This window comes from Muntiacus reevesi, chromosome 3 (genome assembly GCF_963930625.1).
Source record: "Muntiacus reevesi chromosome 3, mMunRee1.1, whole genome shotgun sequence".
In the NCBI taxonomy this organism is placed as follows: domain Eukaryota; kingdom Metazoa; phylum Chordata; class Mammalia; order Artiodactyla; family Cervidae; genus Muntiacus; species Muntiacus reevesi.
In genome coordinates, this window is record NC_089251.1 from 263,946,963 (window position 1) to 263,960,387 (window position 13,425).

The window sequence follows — 13,425 nt, forward strand, 5'->3', positions numbered from 1 at the left end:
AAGCAAAACAAAATGGAACCTCCAACTAATAAAATAAAATTTAAAAACAAACAAACAAAAAAAAAAATGGAACAATTTTTGACAGTTAAAAAGCTTAAGAGATAATTGAATAAACTCAAGCTCCCACATTCAGGGGCACATAAAGATGAATGGAAAAGGTCATGTTTAAAGACAAAAAGGAGGACATCAACAAAGTAGTAAAAGCCTACAAAAATTCTCTCCTCCATAAAAGAAAAAATTATCAGAAGGATAATTTTTTAACAGAAAGGAATTAACCAAAAGTTTGCAGTCATCTGGGAAGCATTCTGCAGTCTCAATAAAAAGAGAAAGTCTGGTGCTGTTTTGACCTTCCCTATTCTTACCTTTCCACCCTTTACTCCCAGCTCCAAATTAGCAATTTAAACCAACAAGCCCAGAGATTTCCCTGACAGTCCAGTGGTTAAGACTCTGCACGTGCAATGCAGGGGTGCAGGTTTGATCCCTGGTCAGGGAACTAAGGAGATTCCGAGGTGGCACAGTGGTAAAGAATCCGCTTGCCAAAGCAGGAGACATCAAGAGATGCAGGTTTAATCCCTGCACTGGGAAGATCCCTTGGAATAGGAAATGGCAACCCACTCCAGTATTCTTGTCTGGAAAATTCTATGAGCAGGGAAGGCTGGCGGGCTACAGTCCGTGGGGTCACAAAGAGTCAGATACAGCAGAGCGCGCACACGCAACTGGTAACTAAGACCCCACATGCTAGAACGTGGCCAAAAACAAAACCCAACAAGCCCGAAGTCCCCATGAAAATGAGCAGCCTGGCCGCCACTGGGGAAGGCAGGATGGATTACCCCAAAGCTACCATATTTGACCTGTCTAATGGCTTGCTGAGAGACACCATTTGAAAGGCTGCCTTTATTTAACCTGACTTAAAGCTTTTCCAATGCAAAGAGCTTGGGGTATTTACTGAAAATCAATCAAGGACAACTGTTACATATCTCAACTGTCAGAGGTTGGGGAAAAAATAGTTGGAGCTGGCAATATATTAAGAAAAAAATTTTCTAGAAAAGCTGAGGAACGAGATGTCGATAGGGAACTCTGAAAATCTCCAACAGATTCCTAGAAATCTAGATGTTATGCAAACGCCCAAGGCTGTTGCATAGTCAAGAAAGGCCTAAGAAAATCTTTGGCTTTCACCTCTGGCTAACTTTGAGGCTTTGTGCAGCATTAACTGAAGGATGAGTTAGAACTGAGAAAATGTTGAAGGCCAGCCCCAACACACACACACACACACACCATCCCCCCCTTACACACACACACACACACACACACACACACACACACACACACACACACACACACACACACACACACACACACACACACACACACACACACACACACACACACACACAGACCCACCCCCTTGAAAGACTGTGAGACTTCAAGGTTCCAAGTATCTAAGGAAATCTCTGTCTAATCGTGAGCTGACAACTAAACTAAGAGCAGTCTTCAGTGACCACATACGACAGAATACAGACTTCAAAAAATGAGTTCTCAAACGTCATTAAACAAACAAATTATAACAACAACAACAACAACAACAACAAAAATACAGGGGAGGGAGAAGAACCAGATTTCCAGAGGTGGTGCATTATAATATTTTAAGTGTCCAGCTTTCAAGGAAAAAAAAAGACATACAAAGACATTGGTCCACACACAGAGAAAAAGCAATCAACAGAAACCGACCCTGAAGAAGCCCGAAGGGCAGACTAACTAGACCCATATCAAAATTCCAGATCCCCAGACAAAAAGCAAGTGTTCAGCATAAACTACATTGTTTGTATAAGAAGTTTAGGCACAGTAAGCCATTCGTGTCAGTTAGGCAGGTGGGAACCCTCCTGAAATCCAAGTTTTCAGATGCCAGCAATGGGCAGGCCTCATGAGCAGTTATTTCAAGGATAAGGAGCAAGGTCTACCTTAACTCTTTTCTACACAAGCAACAGGAAGAAATTAATAGACGAGTTTAAAGAAACTGCATAAATCAATAATTATAAGTATGCTGTTTGGTGTATATTATGTAGATATAATTTATACAATGACAATAACACAAAAGACAGACAAGGGATGGATTAGAAGGAAAGTTTTGTATGCCACTATAATTAAGTGGTATTAAACTATATCGTTGTAGGTTGAGATGTTGATTTTAATCCCCAGGTCAACTACTAAAGTATACATTTATTTAAACGGCAAAAGAAACAAGAGAATTAAAACAGCACACTAGAAAATATCTATTTAACAAAAAGAAGGCACTAATGAAGGAACGAGGAACAAAAAAAGATAAAACACATAGAAGACAGTTGGCAAAAATGGCAGATGTAGTCTTACCTTGTGTATAATTTTATATATATATAAAAGCAGAATGAACAAAGGCAGAAATGAGCAGACTAGGTTAAAAAACTTAACAACTATATACTGTCTACAACAGGCACATTTTAGATGCAGGCACAAAATAAATTAAAAGATTGTAAAAAATATACCACGCAAACAGTAGCCAAAAGGCTATACTATTAGCATAAAAATGGAATATATTACAAAATGGTTATTAATGGCAACGAAGGACATCTATAGTGAAAAAATGGCCGACTTATCAACACGACACATAATTATAAACATGTATGCACAGAACAACAGACTCTCAAAATACATGAAAAAAGATATGAAATAATCAATTAAAATAGGACAGTTGGAGATTTCAATGCCTCATTTTCAATAAGGGATAAACAAGTAGACAGAAACATCAATGAGAAAATGAAGATTTAAGTAATGCTATAATATGCTATATAGATAAAATACTGCTATTCAGATATAGAGCATATCTGTAGTACACTCAACTCCAAAAGAGCAAAATACACATTTTTCTCAAATGCATGTAGAACATTTTCCAGGAGAGATCACATGTTAGGCAATAAAACTTATCTCAGCAAGTATAAAGAGATTTAAGAAACATTCTTGGCATATACCCCAGAGAAAAACATGGTCTGAAAGGATACAAGCACCCCAATGTTCACTGCAGCACTGTTTACAACAGCCAAGACACAGAAGCAACCTGAATGTCCATCAACAGAAGACTCAATAAAGAAGATGTGGTTCATACATACAATGGAATATCACTCAGTCACTGAAAACAGTGAAATAATGCCATTTGCAGCAACATGGATGGACCCAGACTGTCATAAGGAGTGAAGTCAGACAGAGAAGGCGAGATATCCTATGGCATCCTTTATATGCAGAATCTAAAAAGAAATGATACAAATGAACTTATTTACAAAACAGAAATAGACTCATAGAGAACAAACTTAAGGTTGCCAGGGGTGAAAAATAGGGGGAAGGAATAGTTAGGGAGTTTTGGACCGACATATACACACTGCTGTATTTAAAATGGATAACCAAGCAGGTCCAAATGTAGAGCACAGGGAAAGTCTGCCCCATGTTATGTGGCAGCCTGGATGGGAGAGGAGTTTGGGGGAGAATGGTACGTGTATAGTTGAGTCCCTTTGCTGTCCACCTGAAACTTATGAAATGTTAGTCAGCTATAGTAATGAGTGAATGTGTCAGTCACTTAGTCTTGTCCAATTCTTTGTGACCCCAAGGACTGTTGCCCACCAGTCTCCTCTGTTTATGGAATTCTCCAGGCAAGAAGACTGCAGTGAGTAACCATTCCCTTCTCCAAGGGATCTTCCCAACCCAGGGATAAAACCCAGGTCTCCTGCATTGCAGGAAGATTCTTTACTGTCTGAGCCATCAGGCAGGCCCTAATTGGCTATACTTCAGAATTAAAGAAAAAGCTTAGAAGACAAGAAATAAGTAAATGAATGTGCAGGAACAACAACAACAAAAAAAACCATGGTAAACCATGATCATAAATATTTATAAAATATCTATTAAAACGAAGTGCTATCAAGCCCTTCCTAACTATAGAAGTTTATAACTTTGAATATAGAACTTTAGATAACTATATGCATAAAAGGCAAACCATAAAGCCAAACAGATTTTTCCACCTTTAGGTCAACAGAATAAAAATACAATTGAATAGAAATAAAAGAAAAAAGATATACGATGTATGTTCCCTGACAACATGAAATGAGAAATTGGTAACAGAAAGAAATCTGGGGAATTTACAAACATGAAAATTAAACACACTCCTAAAGAACCAATGAGACAAAAAAGAAGTAACATGGAAAATTAGAAAATGCTTTGAAATGAATGAAAATTTTAAAACATCCTGAAAAGTATTGGATGCATCTAAAGTATAATTTAGAGATAAATTTGTAACTGCTGGGAATTTGCTGGTAGTCCAGTGGTTAGGACTCAACACTCTCAATGTTGAGTTCAATCCCTGCTAAGCGAAGCCAGACCCCACAAGCCACACAGCATGACTCTCCCCCCAAAATCAGAGACAAATTTACAACTTCTAAAGCTTATGTTAAAAAATAAGATCTCAAATCAGTAACCTAAACTTCTACCTAAAAAGGTGTAAGAGCATGTTAAATCCAAAGCAGAAGGAAAGAAACAACAGGGATTAGAAATGGAAACAAACCAGAAAATAAAAGCACAAATTTTTTAAATCAATGAAACAAAAAGTTGGTTACATGAAAGGATAAAAAAAAAAACTGACAAATTTTTAGCTAGATTAACCAAGAAAAAAAAGGAGGATTCAAATATCTAAACTCAGGAATTAAAGGAGAATTACTACCAGCCTTACAGAAACAAAAAGGAAAAAGGAATACTATGAATAATTGTACATCAGTGAATAAGACCACCTGGAAGAAATAAAGTGACTGAATCAGATATTTTAAAGCTTTTCACAAATAAAAAGTCCTAACTCAGATAGATGGCTTCAAACATTTAAGGAAGAATTACCACCAATTATTAATATTTTATTACCCAGTATTACTCTGATAATCAAATCAGACAAAGATATTGTAAGAGAAAACTACAGATTGATAACTTTGTGAATATAGAAAAATACTAACAAAACACTAACAAATCTAATCCAGAACATTAAAAAGAGGGATTCTACGCCAGAAACATATAGGATATATCGCCACAAAAGCAAGGTGGGTTCAGCATACAACATCAATGTAATAAAACACAGATAAAAGAAAGATACATAATCACCTCAACAGACAAAGAAAATGCAAGTGCCAAAATCCAACTGCCGACTCAGAAGACTAGAAAGAGAAGGGAACTTCCTGCAGCTGATCAGGGCAACCATGAAAAACCCACAGCTAACATCATATTTAATGATAAAAAGCTGGATATGTGCTTCCTAAGATCAGAGACAAGGATGTCCAGTCTCGCCACTCTTATTTAATATTGTACTAGAGTCCTAGTCAGAAAATGAGGCAAGAAAACGAAATATTTAATAAAAGGAATTCAGACTCAATAAGAAGCAAAAGCATACCTATTTGCAGGAGACAATCTTGTATACAGAAAATCTAAGTTCACAAAAACAATATTAGAGTTAATGAAAGAGGTCAGCACAGTTGCAGGATACAAGAGCAACACTAAAAAATCAGTTGTATACCTATGGCTGATTCATGTTGAGGTTTGACAGAAAACAACAAATTCTGTACAGCAATTATCCTTCAATAAAAAATAATTTTAAAAAATCAGTTGTATTTATACACATAAGCAATGAACAATATAGAACTAAAATTTAGAAATAAATTCCACTTATATTACCATCAAAATAATATAATTCTTAGGACTGTATTTAACCACAACAAGTCTTGTAAACTGAAAACTATAAAATGCTTCTGAAAAACATTACAACAGATCTAAGTATCTGGAAAGACATTCCATGTTCATGGATTGGAAGAAAATGTTTTTAAGATGGTAAAACTCTCAAAGTCACCTACAGATTCAATGTAATCTCTATCAAAATTCCAATGACCTTTCTTTACAGCAATGAAAGAAGTGATATTTAAATGCATATGGAACTAAAAGAGACCCTGAAGAGCCAAAACAATATTGAAAAAGAAAAATAAAGTTAGAGGACTCACACTCTCTGATTTTAAAAATTACTACAAAGTTATAGCAATCGAAACAGTGGGGGTACCGACATAAGGTGACAGACTGGTGAAACAGAAGTGAGAGTTCAGAAATAAACATCTATAGTTAAATGAGTGCCAAGACAACGGAGGAAACAGTCATCATCAATAAACGTTGCTGGACAACTAGATATCCACATGCCAAAACAAGAAGTTAGACCTCTACCTCACACATTATGCAAACATTAATTCAACATGGATAAAAGACAAAATGGAAAAGCTAAATGTATAAAACTCTTAGAAGGGAACAGAGGTATAAACATCATTTTTTACCTACCACCCTGCAGAACGTACCTAAAGGGCACAAATTTTTAATATACATTTTACACATGCATTCACCCACATAACCACAACGGATAAAAATATGGACATTTCCGGGACCCATGAAGACTCCATTGTACCTGTCCCCTGTCAGCCACTATTTCCCCATAAGGGAACCATCATCTTGATATTTACTGCCATAGATTAGGTTTGCCTTTTAACATTTCATGCTAATTGAAACATATAAGACATAGTCTTTGTATTTTTCTTTTTGATTTTATGTTTTTGGCTGTGCTGCACAATTTAAAGGATTTTAGCTCACCAACCAGGAACTGAACCCATGCCCTTGGCAGTGAAAGCCAGTGAAGCCCTAACCACTGGACTACCATGGAACTGCCTGTATCTATTTTCACTTGATATCTTATGTCTCTGAAATTCTTCAACATAATCTGTACAAGTATTTTATTCACTTTCATCACTGTGTAATATTCCATTATAAGCTTATACCTCGACTAATTTACCCATTCTACTACTGATAGACATGAAGGCTGTTTCCAGTTACTGGCTATTACAAATAAAAGCTCTATGAACCTCTTGAACATGCCTTTCGGTAAACATACACACATATTTCTGTTGGATGTATATCCAAGGAGGGAACTGCTAAATCTCCAAGACATGCATAAAATTACCTTCAGCAGTTATAGAGGAACATTTCTTCAAAGTGACTGTGTTAAACACAGAAACTCTCATCAGTAATGCAAGAGAATTCCAGTTCTTCCACATCCTCACCAACCCTAGCAGTCATTCTGGTGGCTGTGTAATCTATCACCATAGTTTTAACTTCCACTTATCTGGTAATTAATGATGTTGAGTACCATTTTCATGGTTTACTGGCCATTCTGATATCTTCTTTAGCAAAGTGGCTATTTAACAAGCCTTTTGCACATTTAAAAATTTTAAATACAAGAACTCTGTTGGATATGTTCATTATGGTCTACGGTCTATGTCTTATGTTTACACTTTGTTTATGGTATCTTCACTCTAACAAATCTAATGTAGTCAGTAAGTATACAGTGGAGAATTTGGGCAACTCCTTAATGAGGTGATTAAGACTAGCATCACATATAAAAGACAGATGGACATTCTGTGTCTCAAGGTTTAATACTCTGAAAAGGAAACAGCATAAACTAAGCAGCTGAGACTGTATAACCTAAATATAATTAAACAAAGAAAACTCAGACAAAATGAGAAACACTGCATTTAAACAAAAGCAGAGACTGCATTCCTCAAAAATGTCAATCAGATAAAAGTCAAAGAAGGGCTATGGAAATGTTGCAGATTCAAGGAGAGTAAAGAGACATAGCAACTTCATCATTCCTAAACCTAGACTGGATCCTGCACCAGAGAGAAACTGCTATACAGGCCATTATCAGGTCAAATGACAAAACTGGAATATGTATAGGAATTATTTATTCAGAAAGGCTACATTCCAGTTACTACTATCTCTGCTATCCTCCTATATTTATGCTATGATAAAAATGTGCATGTGTGTTCTGGTGGTTATTAACTGGCATAAGAGACATATTAGTAATGAGTTTTTATTCACAAAACTGGTGGGAATTCAAATATATGGACTGGCTAAAATACCACAGAAACACTCTGCTACCCTGCATGAACAAAATATAAAAGCCTATATTCTTTCTTGCTGTCTTAGTTTTTTTTTTTAATTTCTTATTGAAGTATAGTCATATACTACATTGTGTTAGTTTCTGGTGTACAGCAAAGTGGTTTAGTTATACATTTATACAAATATTCTTTTTCATATTCTTTCTCATTATGGTTTATTATAGGATACTGAATATAGCTCCCTATACTATCAGTTCAGTTCAGTTCAGTCGCTCAGTCGTGTCCAACTCTTTGCGACCCCATGGACTGCAGCACACCAGGCTTCCCTGTCCATCACCAACTCCCGGATCCCACCCAAACTCATGTTCATTGAGTCAGTGATGCCATAACCATCTCATTCTCTGTTGTCCTCCCGCCTTCAATCTCTCCCAGCATCAGGGTCTTTTCCAATGAGTCAGTTCTTCTCATAAGGTGGCCAAAGTATTGGAGCTTCAGCTTCAGCATCAGTCTTTCCAATGAATATTCAGGACTGATTTCCTTTAGGATTGACTGGTTGGATCTCCTTGCAGTCCAAGGGACTCTCAAGAGTCTTCTCCAACGCCACAGTTCAAAAGCATGAATTCTTCAGCACTCAGCTTTCTTTATAGTCCAACTCTCACATCCATACATGACTACTGGGAAAACCATATCTTTGACTAAATGGACCTTTGTTGGCAAAGTAATGTCTCTGCTTTTTAATATGCTGTCTAGGTTGGTCATAGCTTTTCTTCCAAGGGGAGTCTTTTAATTTTATGGCTGCAGTCATCATCTGCAGTGATTTTGGAGACCAAAAAAATAAAGTCTGTCACTGTTTCCCCATCTATTTGCCATGAAGTGATGGGACCAGATGCCATGATCTTTGTTTTCTGAATGATGAGTTTTAAGCCAACTTTTTCACTCTCCTCTTTCACTTTCATCAAGAGGCTCTTTAGTTCTTCTTTGCTTTCTGCCATAAGGGTGGTATCGTCTGCATATCTGAGGTTATTGATATTTCTCCTGGCAATCCTGATTCCAGCTTGTGCTTCTTCCAGCTCAGCATTTCGCATGATATACTCTGCATATAAGTTAAATAAGCAGGGTGACAATATACAGTCTTGACGCACTCCTTTCCCAATTTGGAACCAGCCTGCTGTTCCATGTCCAGTTCTAACTGTTGCTTCTTGACCTGCATACAGATTTCTCAGGAGGCAGGTCAGGTGGTCTGGTATTCCCATCTCTTGAAGGATTTTCTACAGTTTGTTGTGATCCACACTGTCAAAGACTTTGGTGTAGTCAATAAAGCAAAAGTAGATGTTTTTCTGGAACTCTCTTGCTTTTTCAATGATCCAGCAGATGTTGGCAATTTGATCTCTGGTTCCTATGCCTTTTCTAAATCCAGTCTGAACATCAGAAAGTTCACGGTTCACATACTGCTGAAGCCTGGCTTGAAGAATTTTGAGCATTACTTTGCTAGTGTGTGAGGTGAGTTCAATTGTGCAGTAATGTGAACCTTCTCTGGCATTGCTTTTCTCTGGGATTGGAATGAAAATTGGTCTTTTCCAGTCCTGTGGCCACCGCTGGGCTTTCCAGATTTGCTGGCATAATGAGTACAGCACTTTCACAGCATCTTTTAGGACTTCACGAACCTTTTAGGAGTTGAAATAGCTCAACTGGAATTCCCTGTACTATATCTTGCTTTTTATCTATTTTCTACATTGCTGTTGCTGTTGTGTCTGACTCTTTGCAACACCATGGGCTGCAGTACATCAAGCTTACCTGTCCTTCACTATCTCCCAGAGGTTGCTCAAATTCATGTCCACTGAGATAACGATGTTATCCTCTGTCACCCTCTTCTCCTTTTGTCTTCTATCTTTCCCAGCATCAGGGTCTTTTCCAATGAGTTGGCTCTTCACATCAGGTGGTCAAAGTACTGGAGCTACAGCTTCAATTTTATACATAGAAGCTTGCAACAGTTAATTCCAAATTCCTAATTTATCCCTCTCCCACCCTTTGGTAAACAAGCTTGTTTTCTATTTTTCTATATCTGTGAGTCTGTTTCTGTTTTGTAAGCAGATTCATCTGTGTCATATTTTAGATTCCACATGTAAGTAATATCATAACGATATTTTTCTTTCTGTGTATGACTGACTTCACTCAGTATGATAGTCTATAAATCTATTCATCTTGCTGCAAATGACATTATTTCATTCTTATTTTAAGGCTGAGTAGTATTTGTGTGTGTGTGTTTGTATACACATATATATCTCACATGTTCTTTATCCTTATATCTGTCAATGGACATTTAAGTTGCTTCCATGTCCTGGCTATCGTAAATGTGCTGCTATCAACACTGGGGTGCATCTATCTTTTCAAATTAGAGTTTTCTCCCAATATATGTCCAGGAGTGGGACTGCTGGATCATATGGCAACTCTAGTTTTAGTTTTTTTAAGGAACCTCCATACTGTTTTCCATAGTGGCTGTGCCAATTTACATTCCCTTTTCTCCACATCCTCTCCAGCATTTATTATCTGTAGACTTTTTAAAGGTGGACATTCTGATTGGTGTGAGGTGGTACCTCATTGTTGTTCTGATTAATTGGCAATGTTGAGCATGTCTTCATGCGTCTATTGCCCATCTGGATGTCTTCTTTGGAGAGATGTGTATTTAGGTCTTCTGCCCATTTTTTGATTGGGTTGTTTGTTTTTCTGTTATGGGGCTGTGCAAGCTGTCTGCATATTTTGGGAATTAAGCCCTGGTTGGTCGCATCATTTGAAAATATTTTCTCCCAGTTCGTAGGCTGTCTTTCCGTTTGGGTTTTTGTTTCTTTTGCTATGCAAAAGCTTATAAGTTTGATTAGGTCCCATTTGCTGAATTTTGCTTTTACTTCTATTGTCTTGGGAGACTGACCAAAGAAAACACCGGCCCAATTTATGTCAGAGGGTGTTCTGCTTGTGCTCTCTTCTAAGAGTTTCCAGTATCATGCATCGCATTCAAGTCTCTCAGCCATTTTGAGTTTATTTTTGTCTGTGGTGTGAAGGTGTGTTCTAACTTCACTCATGTACATGTGGCTGTCCAGTTTTCCCAACACCACATTTGTTGAAGAGACTAATTTTTTCCCACTGCATATTCTTGCCTCCTTTGTTAGATTAACTGACCATAGGTACGTGGTTTATTTCTATAAAAGCATATCTTCTTAAAGACAGTGCCAAGGTCAGTCATTCATTTTGAGGAGTCTGGTTATTTAATGCCACCAAAAAGATTAACCAATTCCTGCCTCTACAATTTTGTTGCATCTGTACATCAACCGAATCTTTCATGCAAGGTATGGCTGAAGTACCTTAAAAATAAGGAAGCTGAGGAGTTAACGTGTTTACAAAGCAGATGGTACTTAGTATTTTTGAACTTACTTGCTAATAAATGATGACAAAATAAAAGTCTACTATATTTGGAAGGATCTGGTCTAAGGTTTACTTTCACTATAAGCCAAAAGATTATAAGAAAGCAGCTGATGTTCACTTAACTTCACTGACTGCTATATATTTTATTTACCTAAAATAACACAATAATTGTGCATAACCAATTAGATTTTGTTCAATTCACAACAGCCAACTTAGGGCCTCCTGACTCACTTTTACTACATCCAAGAGTCTTTCCCCCAAGTCTTTAAGTGGCTGCTAAGGTCTACAGACTAATATAAAACATCTCCCTCACTCACTCAATTATTTTTTTTTACATTATCCTATTTTTGCTTCTTGATAAAACATATCATGATATAAAAATTCTTTTAGTCAGTTTACTCATTTATTGCACCTCCATCCCCACTGGCACACAGGAGCCTTAAGAACAGAGTCTCTGTTGATATGATTGATCACTGCACCTCTGATGCACAGAATAGTGCATGGTTCTTAGAATGTGCTGGGTATTTCAGAATAAAAGAAAATTTTTTAAAGTGGGAGGTGGAGAATAAGAGAAGACAGGAGTTATCTTGCAAAGATCAAAAAACTAACTCTAAAAGAATGGGGTTGGGCGGGGGGGCCAGGAGGTCTACACAAATGCTCAGACACTAAGAAAATGAGTCAAATATTAGTAAGACAGTTTTGTACTCCACACTCAACAAGCCCATGGACCAATAAAGAAAAGAGGAAAAGATGCTGCTGTAGTACTATGGATTTTAACAGAGATATGTCATTAAAATACAGGTAAGAACTAGCGCACTGCATGACAGTATCTGCTATACTGTCCTCCAACTATTAATAACTTAGAGTAAGTGCATTCCCCATCCACAAGTAGATGAACTGAGATCAAACCAAAGGTTATGTATCTCTGTCTTCACCTAAAAATGACAGTCAAAAGTGGTATTCAATCTAAATGTATCAAACCATTCTAACAAGATTTTAATGACTTTCACATTTATAAGAAATGAATAATGATTAAGAGACTCCAACCTGATACAAATAAATTGCAAGTCAAAAGAGACCTATGATCAGGAACAAGAAAAGGGTGCCTGCTCTTACCACTATTATTCAACACAGTTTTGGAAGTCCTAGCTATAGCAATCAGAGAAGAAAAAGAAATAAAAGGAAGCCAGATTGGAAAAGAAGTAAAACTCTTGTTTGCAAACAACACAATACTATACACAGAAAACCCTAAAGATACTATCAGAAAATTACTAGAGCTAATCAGTGATTTAGAAAAGTTGCAGATACAAAAATCAATACACAGAAATCACTTGCATTCCTATACATGAACAATGAGATATCAGAAAGAGAAATTAAGGAATCAAGCCCATTTACCACTGCAACATAAAGAATAAAATACCTAGGGATAAATCTACCTAAGGAGACAAAGAGCTGTACACAGAAAACTGTAAGACACTGATGAAAGAAATAAAAGATCACATAAACAGATAGATATTCCATGTTTCTGGGTTGGAAGAATCAATACTGTGAAAATGACTACACTACCAAATGCAATCTACAGATTCAATGCAATCCTCATCAAATAACCAATGGCATTTTTCACAGAACTAGAACAAAAAATTTCATAATTCATATGGAAACACAAAAGACCCCAAATAGCCAAAGCAATCTTGAGAAAGAAGAATGGATCTGGAGGTTTCCTGACTTCAGACTATACTACAAAGCTACAGCAATCAAAACTATATGGTACTGGCACAAAAAAAAGAAATATAGACAAATGGAACAAGATAGAAAGCCCAGACATAAACCCACACACCTATGGGCATCTTATCTTTGACAAAGGAGGAAAGAATATATATTGGAAAAAAGACAGCCTCTTCAATAAGTGGTGCTGGGAGAACTGGAAAGCTACATGTAAAAGAAGGAAATTAGAATACTTCCTTACACTATATACAAAGATAAATCCAAATTGGATTAAAGACCTAAATTTAAGACCAGAAACTAT

At 36.8% G+C, this 13,425-nt stretch overlaps 1 protein-coding gene across 2 annotated transcripts in view; it reads right to left on the reverse strand.

Moving 5' to 3' along the window:
• The window catches only part of MAP3K2 (mitogen-activated protein kinase kinase kinase 2), an 84,753-nt gene that overhangs the window by 35,895 nt on the left and 35,433 nt on the right, over nt 1-13,425 (reverse strand). The window contains exon 1 of one of the 2 annotated variants that reach the window (XM_065931962.1): nt 3,141-3,164. The exons of the other annotated variant lie outside the window; for it this stretch is intronic. The gene's annotated coding sequence lies outside the window, so the exon portion shown is untranslated. Of the gene's footprint in view, nt 1-3,140; nt 3,165-13,425 lie in introns of those variants that run through there. 2 annotated transcript variants of the gene reach the window in all.